General features: G+C 39.3%; 1 protein-coding gene across 1 annotated transcript in view; it reads right to left on the bottom strand.

Moving 5' to 3' along the window:
* Nucleotides 1-12,192, bottom strand: part of LOC111153512 (WNK lysine deficient protein kinase 2) — a 161,801-nt gene that overhangs the window by 51,079 nt on the left and 98,530 nt on the right. The window lies entirely within an intron of this gene.

Raw genomic sequence — 12,192 nt, forward strand, 5'->3', positions numbered from 1 at the left:
AAAAGAGAAAATCTGAACAGACTGATCCCCAACAATGAAAACGCCATTGATATAATCAGAATATTCCCAACAAAATGAAAGTTCAGGACCAGATGGCTTCACAGGTGAATTTTACCAAACATTTAAAGAAGTTAATACCTATTCTTCTCTGGCTATTCCAAAAAAAAAAAAAAAAAAAAAAAAAAAAAAGGAGGAAGGGAAACTTGCAACCTCTTTCTGTGAGTGATACCATTACCCTGATACCAAAACCAGGTTAACGACCCCACACACAAAGAGAACTACAGGACAGTGCCTCTTATTAGCATAGATGCAAGACTCCTCAACAAATACTAGCACACCGAATCCAAGAATACATTCAAAGACATCATTCACCACAGTCAAGTGGGATTTATTCCTGGAGCTGCAATGGTGGTTCAGTATTTGGAAATCACGTGACATGTCACATCAACAAGAGAATATATGAACCAGAGAACAAGAGAACAAGAATCATATCATTTCAACAGATGCAGAAAAAGCATTTGACAAAATTCAACACCCAATCACGAAAAAACCCTCAACAAAGTGGGTTTAGAGCTAACATACCTGGAGATGATAAAGGCCACAGATGAAAAACCCACGGCAAACATCATGCTCAATGGGGAAAAACTGACAGCTCTTCCCTGAGATCAGGAGCAAGACAAGGATGTTCACTCTCACCACTTTAATTCAACATGGTACTAGCCAGAGCAGTCAGAAAAGAAAAAGAAATAAAAGAAAAACTTGAAGCACAGAAAGCAGATGTGGATGGGGTGTAGAAAACAAATACAATAAAAACGCAGTAACTGTGGGTGCCTGGGTGTCTACGTTGGTTAAGCAGCAGGCTTGATTTAAGCTCGGGTTGTGAGATCAAACCCCGTGTTGGGCTCCACGCTTAACAGGGAGTCTGCTCAATATTTCCTCTCTCTCTCTCCTTTTGCCCCTTCCCCACCTCTCTCTCTTTCAAAGAAATCTAAAAAAAAAGAACTGAAATTTAAATCTCAATTTACAGGGTTAATAGCAGTATAGACACATAGAATAATTTAGTGAACTAAAAGACCTTAAGGAAATAATCCAGAATAAACTGTCAAGAGAGAAAAAATGAGAAAACACGTAAGAGACCAAGGATAGAGTAAAAGACCTTATATATGGACTGGAGTCTCAGGAGTAAAATAGGGGCAGGAGAGTAGGTCAGCAGTATGGGAAGATGAGGAAATGGCAGAAAAACATTCAAATTTGACCAAGAAATGAAACTGTGGAGTCAAGGAGCCCTATGAAGTCTACGTAGAATAAAAATGTATATTTTTAGGCATCTCATGATAAATCTTCTGAAAATGAAACTAGCAGAAGTCAGAAGAAAAAGAATTCCCTTCAAAGTAACACACTGGAAGCTCACTTAAAAGAAAAACAAGGGAGGCCAAATAAGAGAATAATAGCATCAAAAAGCTGAAAGTCATCGCTAACCTAGAATTCTATACCCATTAAAAATATCCTTCAAGACTGACAATGAAATAAAGAGCTTTTCATGGGGTGCCTTGGTGGATCCCACTGGTTGAGCGTCCAACTCTTGGTTTCGGCTCTGATAATGATCTCAGGGTTGTGAGATGGAGCCTCATGTCAGGCTCTGCTCAGTGGGGAGTCTGCTTAAGAGTCTATCCCCCTCCCTCTGCCCCTTCCCCCACTTGTGTATGGGTGCTTGCTCTCTCAAATAAATCTTTTTTTAAAGTAATTTTTAGACAAAAACTGAGGTATAAGTCACTGGTATACATATGTTAATGGAAATTCTGAAGGAAAAAGCTCCTAGAAGGAAGATTAGAGGCAGGAAGAAATGAAAAAAACAATAATTACGCAGATATAGATGAATATTGACTGTATAAAAGAGGTATTCTGAGACTGAAAGTTGACATAGAATTGAAAAAAATAAATGTTAGGAGGGGGAGTAAAAGCAATGAGAAATGTTTAATGTTCTTACCACTGCCTGGGAAATAGGTTAAAGAAAATTAGACTGTGATAAAGTAAGGATGTATGCTATAGTATTTAGAATATCTAATCATTAAATGAACAGCAAGAGAAAGTAAAATTTCCAAGCTAATAGTGGGGGGGAAAAGAGTAAGAAAATAAATTTAACAAATTCTAAAGAACACAGGAGAGAAAAATGAACACGGAACAGATAGGACAAATAGAAAATATATGATAAGATAATGGATTTAAGCTAAAATACACACTTTTTTTTGCCTTGAGGAAAATAGTTTGAACTGTGCAGGTCTGCTTTTATAAGTAGATTTTTTATAGTGCACTACTGTAAATTTTTTTCTGCTATTCTTTTACTGTTTCCTTTTTTCTTAGTTTACTGTAAGAGTACAGTATATAATACAACATAGAATGTATGTTAAGCAACTGTTATTGGTAAGGCTAGCAGTAGCTAAGTTTTGGGGAATCAAAAGTAATATGCGGATTTTTGACTGAGCAGGGTGTGAGTACCCCTAAGCCTTGTATTGTTCAGTGGTCTGTATATGCAATTACATTAAGTGTGAATGGATAAAATTTAAAAGTAGAATCAAGAAATAAAACAACCCAAGTTATGTGCTTTTTACAAAAGATACATCTAAAACAAGGATATAGAAGTACTGAAAGTAAAGGATAGGAAACCATACCATGCGAATAATAACCCAACAGAAGCTAGCATAGCTACAGTAATTTCAGAGAAACTAGATTTAGAGGCAAAAGTCATTAAGAGGTACTTAAAGTCACAAGGAAGATGAATAATCTCAATTTGAATATAACTGATAACATGGCCTCAAAATATATAAAGGAAAAATCAGAAATACAGTAGGAAATACACAAGCCCACAACCATAGTGGGAAACTATAAAAATTCCTCTTTCAGTGATTGATACAGTATTCACGAATATAATATCTTAGTACAAATGACATAAGCAAAATGGAGTAGGCACCTTTAAACTTCCATCCTTCCACAGAAGCATTGAAAAGAACCAGAAACTATCAAAACCAACTTTTTCAGAATTCCAGAAAGCAGTTAAAGGTTTATAGCAACCAAACAGAAGTAAAGGACAAATCAAGAAAAAGGCAAACTTTTTGTTAAGGATTATTATTATTATTATTATTATTATTTTATTTATTTTTTTTTTTGAGAGTGAGAGCACGAGTAGGAGAGCGGCAGAGGGAGAGGCAGACTCCCCTCTGAGCAGGGAGCCTGATGCAGGGCTCGATCACAGGACCCTGGGATCATGACCTGAGTTGAAGGCAGATGCTTAACCAACTGAGCCACCCAGGCACCCCTAGGCAAACTTTATAAAAGAAGAAAAGCACTTTGGTATTTTTACTGGCCCCAGGCCCTGCCCATCCCTAGCTTTGTAGGCGTCTTAAGAAGGGAAGCCTATGTTCCCAGTGTGGGAATCTGGTCCTTGGTTCTAGAGGGAGCAGAGCTATTACTGCAGGTTATTACTATTTTTTTTTTAAAGAAAAAAAGTATTTTTATTTTTATTTATTTTTTTAAAGATTTTATTTATTTGACAGATCACAAGTAGGCAGAGAGGCAAGCAGAGAGAGAGAGAGAGAGGAGGAAGAAGGCTCCCTGCCGAGCAGAGAGCCCGATGCGGGACTCGATCCCAGAACCCTGAGATCATGACCTGAGTGGAAGGCAGAGGCTTAACCCACTGAGCCACCCAGGCGCCCCAAGAAGCCAAGTATTTTTAAATTCTTTTTTCTCTTTCTTTCTTTCTTTCTTTTGAGAGAGAGAGAGAGAACATGATGGGGAGGGCAGAGGGAGAGGGAGAGAGAATTCCAAGGAGACTCTGTGCTGAGTCTGGAACCTGAGGCAGGGCTCAGTCCCACAACCCTAAGATCCTGACCCAAGCTGAAACCAAGAGTCAGGCACCCAACCAACTACACCACCCAGGCACCCCTTAAAAATTATTGTGTAGGTCTATTCTAACCTATGTATGGGCCACCTGAAGGACTGACACAAGGTACACACAGCTGTTTGTACATATTTAGAACTCTCTAAGGGCAGAAGAGTGGCAGGCATTACTCATAATTGTAAGGCAATTTAAAAATCCACAGTTGCTTGGGGCCAAAGAATAAAAATCATGATATAGGTAGATTTCCTAAAAGCCATAGTAGAAAAGCACGGTAGAGAGTTTTTATGGGAAATGAGGGCATTAAAAAGTATGTGTGTGCTGGGAGTTTAGAAAGTCATGCACATGCTCTATTCAGGGTACACTGCCAGGAAAAAAAAAACCCTGAGAAAAACCCAAGCTGGGCGCTTGGGTGGCTCAGTGGGTTAAGCCTCTACCTTCAGCTCAGGTCGTGATCTCAGGGTCCTGGGATCGAGCCCCACATCAGGCTCTCTGCACAGCAGGGAGCCTGCTTCCCCCTCTCTCTCTCTGCCTGCTTCTCTGCCTACTTCTGATCTCTTTCTCTATAAAAAAAAAAAAAAAAAAAGAAAGAAAAAAGAAAAACCCAAGCTTTCACCACTCATCACACTGCAAGCATAGGCAAATTGTAAATGGCCTGGCTAAGTATTGAAGGAGTTCTTTAGCCTTGAGCCAATCAATCTGTAAAGACTGGAAGAGGTGTTTTTTAAGCTCCTGATATTCAAGGATATCTCAAGCTAATGTAAGCTAAGCATTCATCGAAACCAGAAAATACTGGGAAAGAGGAGAATCTGATTTCTAATCAGATTCAGTTACTAATTATAATCTGTAAGTGCCTGATTTTCAACAAGAAACAAACTGTTGCTGAGGAAAGCTAGACATTGGACTTAGGACTTTAAGATTTATTTATTTTTAGAGCAAGAGTGAGAGCACATGTGTTGGGGCAGGGGAAGGACAGAGGGAGAAGGAAAGAGAATCCTTAAGCAGACTCCTTGCTGAGTGTGAAGCCCGACTCATGGCTCAATCCCAGGACCCCAGGATCATGACCAGAGCTGAAACCAAGACTCAGCCACCTAACTGAGCCATCCAGGAACCCCTGGATTAAAGACTTTAAATCAGCTCTTTTTAATATCCTCAAAGGGCTAGAGGAAACCATGTACAGATTGAAACCAGGACAACTGTGCAGGACATCATGAGAACATCAATAAAAAGACAAATTATAAAAGGAACCAAATAGAAATATCAGAACTGAGAAATTGAACTGAAATTTGAAAATCTGCTAGAGGGACTCAACAGCAGATTTGAACAGCAAATAAATAATCAGCAAACTTGAGACCATACAATTTATATTATCCAGTCTGAGGAGCAGAAAGAAAAAAATGAAGAAACCTGTATGGAGCCTGAAGGGTCTGTGGGATACGGCTAAGCAGGCCAGTATAGACATTATGGGAGTCTCAGGAGAAGAGAGAGTGTGCAGGAAAAAATACTTGAAGTAGAGAAGAGACTGTCAAGTAGGAATTCTGTATTCAACAGAATGATTCTTCAAGAATGAAGGAAAAACTAAGACTCCCAGATAAACCAAATCTAAGACAAGTTGTTACTAAAAGGTATGCCTTACCAGAAATGGTAGAGAGAGTCTTACAGACTGAATGGAAGGATAAAAGCCACTTGAAGAAATAAAGAAGGTAACTATGTAGATAAATGTACTGTGCTTTGGCTTTAATTCCTTCTTTCCCTATATGATTTAAAGGGCAAATCCAGGGGCACCTGGGTGGCTCAGTGGGTTAAAGCCTCTGCCTTCGGCTCAGGTCACGATCCTGGATCCTGGGATTGAGCCCCGCATCGGGCTCTCTGCTCAGTGGGGAGCCTGCTTCCTCCTGTCTCTCTGCCTGCTTCTCTGCCTACTTGTGATCTCTGTCAAATAACTAAATAAAATCTTTAAAAAAATAAAGGGCAAACCCATTATGCCATAATAATAAATGTTAACAGGTGCACAGTATATGAATAGTTGGGAAAAATTCAAAGGGGGAGAGATGGAGATGTATAAGAGCAAAGTGTTTATATACTATTGAAACAAAGTTGGTATTATTCAAACTAGGTCATTTTCAGATGTTAACTGTAATCAGTAAGGGGACCAGTTAGAAAATAACTAAAATATTTAACAAAGTAAAGAAGGGAATACAAAGTATACAATATAAAAGAACAACTAAATTTTAGACTAATTTTATACTAAATTTAGAGTTGAGAAATAAAAACTTGTAAGAAAACAAATAGTTAAAAGTCAGAATTCCTTCCTTATCCCTAATTACTTTAAATATAATATATTAAACTTTCTAATAAGCAGAGGTTAGCAGAGAGGTTAAAGAAGCATGGCCAGTCTCTATGCCGCTACCAGAGACTTAACTTGAGATACAAAGACCCAAAGAAGTTACAAGTAAAAGGATGGAAAAAGAGAGCTGGGGTGGCTGTTTTATTACCAGACAAAACTGATTTTAAGTCAGAAAAGGTTATAAGAGACAAAGAAGAATACCATATATTGATAAAACTTGATACATCAAAGTTAGCCAATTATATATGCACCTAAAAACAAAGCCCCAAATTATATGAAGCAAACATAGGACCGAAAGGAGAAACAGTTCTACACTATTGTAGACTCTAATACTTTAATTTAAAACGTTAGAATAATGAGACTGATGAATAAGGAGAGGATCTGAAAAGTACAATAAGCCAATTAGCCCTAATAAAACTCTACCCAAAAAGAGCAGATTGTACTTTCAAGTGCATATGGAACCTCTAAAGAATAGGCCATATTAGGCCATAAAACAAGTCTCAATAAATAAACATAAACAATACAAATATAATACATATCTAAAAAGATTGAAATACTATATCTTTTCTAACATAATGAATGAAATTAGAAATCAATAACAAAAGTACTAGAAAACTGTCATATATACAAAACTAAATACTCAAACAACCAGAGTCAAAGAAATAATCACAAGGGAAATTAGAAAGTAACTTGAGACAAATGAAAAGGATAATACAATACATAGACATTTATGGGACAAAGCAAAAGTTCTCAGAAGGAAATTTATAGCTGTAAATGCCTACATTGAACAATATCTTACATCAATAATCTAACTGTATACCATAATAAAGTAGAAAATAGGAAGTCATGAAGAAAAAGTAAAGCAAATGAATTACAAATGAAACCAGAAGTCAGTTCTTTGAAGAGATCAACAAATGGACAAGGTTTTAGCTACCAAACTGTATAATTTAGATGAAATAGAACAATCTCTAGAAACACTCAAACTACCAGAGCGGACTCAAGAAGAAACAGAAAATCAGACCTATAACAAGTAGTGAGATTGAATTAGTAATCAAAAATGTCTCAACATGGGACGCCTGGGTGGCTCAGTTGGTTGGACAACTGCCTTCGGCTCAGGTCATGATCCTGGAGTCCTGGGATTGAGTCCCGCATCGGACTCCCAGCTCCACGGGGAGTCTGCTTCTCTCTCTGACCTTCTCCTCGCTCATGCTCTCTCTCACTCTCTCTCAAATAAATAAATAAAATCTTAAAAAAAAAAAGTCTCAACAAAGAGAAGCCAGATTTTTAAGAAGAATTAACACCATTCTTTCTCAAAGTCTTCCAAGAGTTGGAAGACATAGGAATAATTCCTAACTCGTTCTATGAGGCCAGCATTAAGCTGCTACCAAAGCCAGATAAATACATCACAAGAAAATCAGACTAATACCCAATGAATATTTATGCAAAAGTCTTCAATAAAATATCAGCAAGCTGAATTCAGTAGCATAACTGGAGTATGTATATACACCATGACCAGGTGGGATTTATCCCAGGAATTAAAGCAGAGTGTTTTAACATGAAAATCAATCAATGTAATATACCACTAACAAGACTGAAGGGATAAAGAAACCTACAATCCTCTCATTTAATGCAGAATAAGTATGTGACAATATCCGACTTTCATAATAAATGCACTCAACAAACTACAAACAGAACAGAACGCCCTCAATATGATAAAAGAACATATATGAAAACCCACAGCTAACATTATATACTCAGTGGTGAAAGTCTGTAAACTTTTCCTTCAAGGTCAGGAACAAGAAAATCATACCTGTTTTTGCCACTTTTATTCAATATAATATTAGAAGTTCTAGCCAAAGAAATTAGGAAGGAAGAAAAAAGGCAGGCAAATTGGAAAGGAAGAAGTAAAATGATCCCTGGTCAGAGATGACAAAACCTTACATGTGGATAACCATAGAGAATGCTTGTGCAGATTCACAAAGCTAATCCATGAAGTCGGCAAAGTTGCAGGTTACAAAATCAGTTTCATTTCTATACACTAACAACAGTCTGAATGGAAATTAAAGAAGTTACATTTACAATAATAGAAAAGCCATAAAATATTTAGGAATAACTTCAGGGGTTTAAAGATTTACACACCGAAAGCCACACAACTGCCAAAGGAAATTAAGACATAAATAAATGGAAAGAAAAAAAGGTCATGGATTGGAAGATGTGTGTGGTTACAGTCAGTACTACCCAAAGTGATCTACAGATTCATTGCCATCACTGTTAAATTCCCAAAGACATTTTTTCAAGAAATAGAAAAAACCCATCCTAAAATTCATATGGACCTGAAGGGACCCCCAAATAACCACAACAATTCAAAACAAGTTGGAAGACTCACACTTCCTGTTTTCAAAACTTACTGCAAAGCTAAAGAAATCAAAACAATGTGATACTGGAAAAAGGACAGACGTATATACCAATGAAAAAACAAAGAAGCAAGAAATAAACCTGTGCAAATATGGTCAGTTCATATTCAACAAGAGTACCAAGTCCATTCATTGGGGGAAAGGAGAGCCTTTTCAACAAATGATGCGGGAGAACTGGTTATCTCCATGCAAAAGCATGAAATGTGCACCCTTATCTCATACCATATACAGAAATTAAACTGGATAAAAGGCCTGCACATAAGAGCTAAAATTACTAAACTCTTAGGGGGGAAGTTTCGCAACATTGGATTTGGCATAATTTCTTGGCTATGACACCAAAGAGATGGGCAACAAAAGAAAAAAACAGGTAGATTGGTCTTCATGAAAATTAAAAACTTTTGTGCATCAGAAGACACTGTCCAGGGGCACCTAGGTGGCTCCAGTCAGTTAAGCATCTGCCTTCAGTTCAGGTCATGATCCTAGAGTCCCAGGATCAAGCCCTGTGTCAGGTGCCCTACTCAGCAGGGAGTTTGCTTCACCCTCTCTCTCTGCCCCTCCTCCTGCTTGTGCTCTCTCTCTCTCAAGTAAATAAATAAATCTTAAAAAAAAAAAAAAAAGACACTGTCCACAGAGTAAAAAGGCACTCAATAGAATGGGAAAAAGTATTTGCAGATCACATATCTGATAAGAGATTAAAATCCAGAAGATAGAACTCCTAAAACTCAGTAATAAAAACAAAACAACTGTTGAAAAATAGGCAAAGAGGGGCACCTGGGTGGCTCAGTGGGTTAAAGCCTCTGCCTTCAGCTCAGGTCATGATCTCAGGGTCCTGGGATCAAGCCCTGCATCGGGCTCTCTGCTCAGCAGGGAGCCTGCTTCCCTTCCTCTCTCTCTGCCTGCCTCTCTGCCTACTTGTGATCTCTGTCTGTCAAATAAACAAAATCTTTAAAAACAAATAAATAAAAACAAAAAATAGGCAAAGGACTTGAACTGCTGTTTCTCTAAAGATCTACAAATGGCCAGTAATCACACGAAAAGAGGCTCAACATCCCTGATCATTAGTAGAGTACTAATCAAAACCACAGCGAGATAACCACAGTGGTATTAGGATGGCTACTATTTTAAATCAGAAAATAAAAAGAGTTGGCAAGAATGAGAAAAACGAACCCTGTTCACTGCTGGCAGGAATGTAAAATGGCGCAGCCACTGTGGAAAACAGTCTGCAATTCCTCAAACAGTTAAAAACAGAATTACTGTATGATGCAGTGATTCTGCTTCTGGGTACTCTTTCAAAAGAATGGAAAGCAGGGGGGCGCCTGGGTGGCTCAGTGGGTTAAGCCTCTGCCTTCAGCTCAGGTCATGATCTCAGGGTCCTGGGATCGAGCCCCGCATCGGGCTCTCTGGAGCCTGCTTCCCCCCGACTCTCTGCCTGCCTCTCTGCCTACTTGTGATCTCTCTCTCTGTCAAATAAATAAATAAATAAATCTTTAAAAAAAAAAAAAAGGAATGGAAAGCAGGGACTCAGAGATGCCTGCACACCCCATTCGTGGCAGCATTGCTCACAACAGCTCATAGGTAGAAGCGACCCGAGCGTCCCTCAGTCGATAAATGGATAAAATGTGGTGTGTACATATGCTAGAATAGCATTTAGCCTTAAAAAGGAGGACATGTGGACACAGGCTGTAACGTAGGTGAACCTTGAGGACATCACAGTGAGTGAAATAAGCCCCAGAAGGACAAGTACTGTAGGGTTCTGCTGACAGCGCCTCTGGGGGTCCAAGCCCTGCGGCTGCAAAGTAGAATCACAGTTGCCAGGGACTGAGTGGGGGATGGGAAGGTCGTTTTCAACGAGGACAGAATTTCAGTTTTGCAAGATGAAAATATTCTGGGGATGCATGGTAGTGATGCTTGAACAATATTAATTAATGCTTAATGCACTTAAAACCGGCACTTAGAAATGGCTAGGATGGCAAATTTTATGTCATATATTTTGCAATTAAAAGATTGGGAAAAAGTAATTTTTAAATTTTCATTGAAGCGTGGTTGACATAAAATACTAAATTTAAGACCTACAACATCGTGATTTAAGATACATACACGTTACAAAATGCTCACCATGATAAGTGTAGTACAGTACTACTGTGTTCCCTGTTTCCTTCTCATCCCCCAGCTGCAGCCCAGCTGTATGCTGTAGGCTGAACACAGGACGGGGCAGACACTACACGATGCCACTTACATCCATAGAATGTAGAATGAAAGTTAATAGGGACTGGATAAGCAGAGGCACCAGAGGTGGGGACTAGAGAGTCTTTTTCTTATAAGTTTCTATTTGGGATGAAGAGGGTTTTAGAGATGGGTGGTGTGACAGCTGCGCAACATTGTGAATGTGCGGAGTACTATGCTGAATTACAGTGAAAAAATATTTTAAAAAATCTTAGTAAGAGGGGCGCCTGGGTGGCTTAGTGGGTTAAAGCCTCTGCCTTCGGCTTAGGTCATGATCCCAGGGTCCTGGGATCAAGCCCCGCATCAGGCTCTTTGCTTGGCGGGGAGCCTGCTTCCCTCCCTCTCTCTGCCTGCCTCTCTGCCTACTTGTGATCTCTGTTTGTCAAATAAATAAAATCTTAAAAAAAAAATAATCTTAGTAAAAATCCCTGCCATTCAAACAATGGGATTAGCAAGCTGGTAAGATGGGGTACGGCCTGCGCAGGTGTGAGGTCCCATGTGCTGGAGTCCAGACAGTGAAGCAGAGACTCCCCTGCCTGGGCCAGGGGGGAGGATCCTGCAGGGCTGGGGGGTTGCTGAAGACTCTCAACTTGGTCACAAAATACCAGAGTGGGGTTTGAGGCATTAGGACTCCAGGGCTGCTGCTGTTGGAAGGGAGCTGCCATCACTGGTCACTTGGCGGACACAGGAAGGCTCAGGCACCATGTGCATGGCAGGAGTGCAGAGAGCATCAGCAGTGGACAAGACTGATTGACAGCTGGACTGAAAAGCCAGTCCCAGCACGTTTTAAAGAACTGATAACACCCAAAGTTTGTTCTCTTACACAGTGCAGTTAAGGTCAAAAGCAGTAATAAAAAGTATGAGGAAATTAATAATTATATTGCTTCAAACCACAGCGGAAATTACAAAATAATTTGAACGGAAGATTAAAGAAAATGCTATATATCAAAACCTTTAGGATCCAGATAGAACCACGAGAGGGATTTTTATAGATTGAATGCCTGTATTATAAAACTGGAAAGGCTGGAGATCAATGACCTGCACATCTTAAGAAACATTCGAGAACAGCAAAGCCGCTCAGACCCAGCAGGAAGGAGATAACAAAAGGAGAAACTAGTGACACATAAAGATACCATCAGAGCCAAAATGAGTTCTTTGAGAAGGCTCGTAAGGTTTATGAGCCCCTCAGGAGGCTGCACAGGAGGGGGTGGGAGGGGCACACGCGCGGAAGCCACCGTCATCAGAAATGAAAATCAGCGTCACTACAGGCTGAAGACAGGATGTTATAAGCAGCTTATGTCAATTAATTTGAAAAC

Source organism: Enhydra lutris, unplaced genomic scaffold (genome assembly GCF_002288905.1).
Source record: "Enhydra lutris kenyoni isolate GAN:26980312 unplaced genomic scaffold, ASM228890v2 scaffoldscaffold33, whole genome shotgun sequence".
Taxonomy (NCBI): Eukaryota; Metazoa; Chordata; class Mammalia; order Carnivora; family Mustelidae; genus Enhydra; species Enhydra lutris.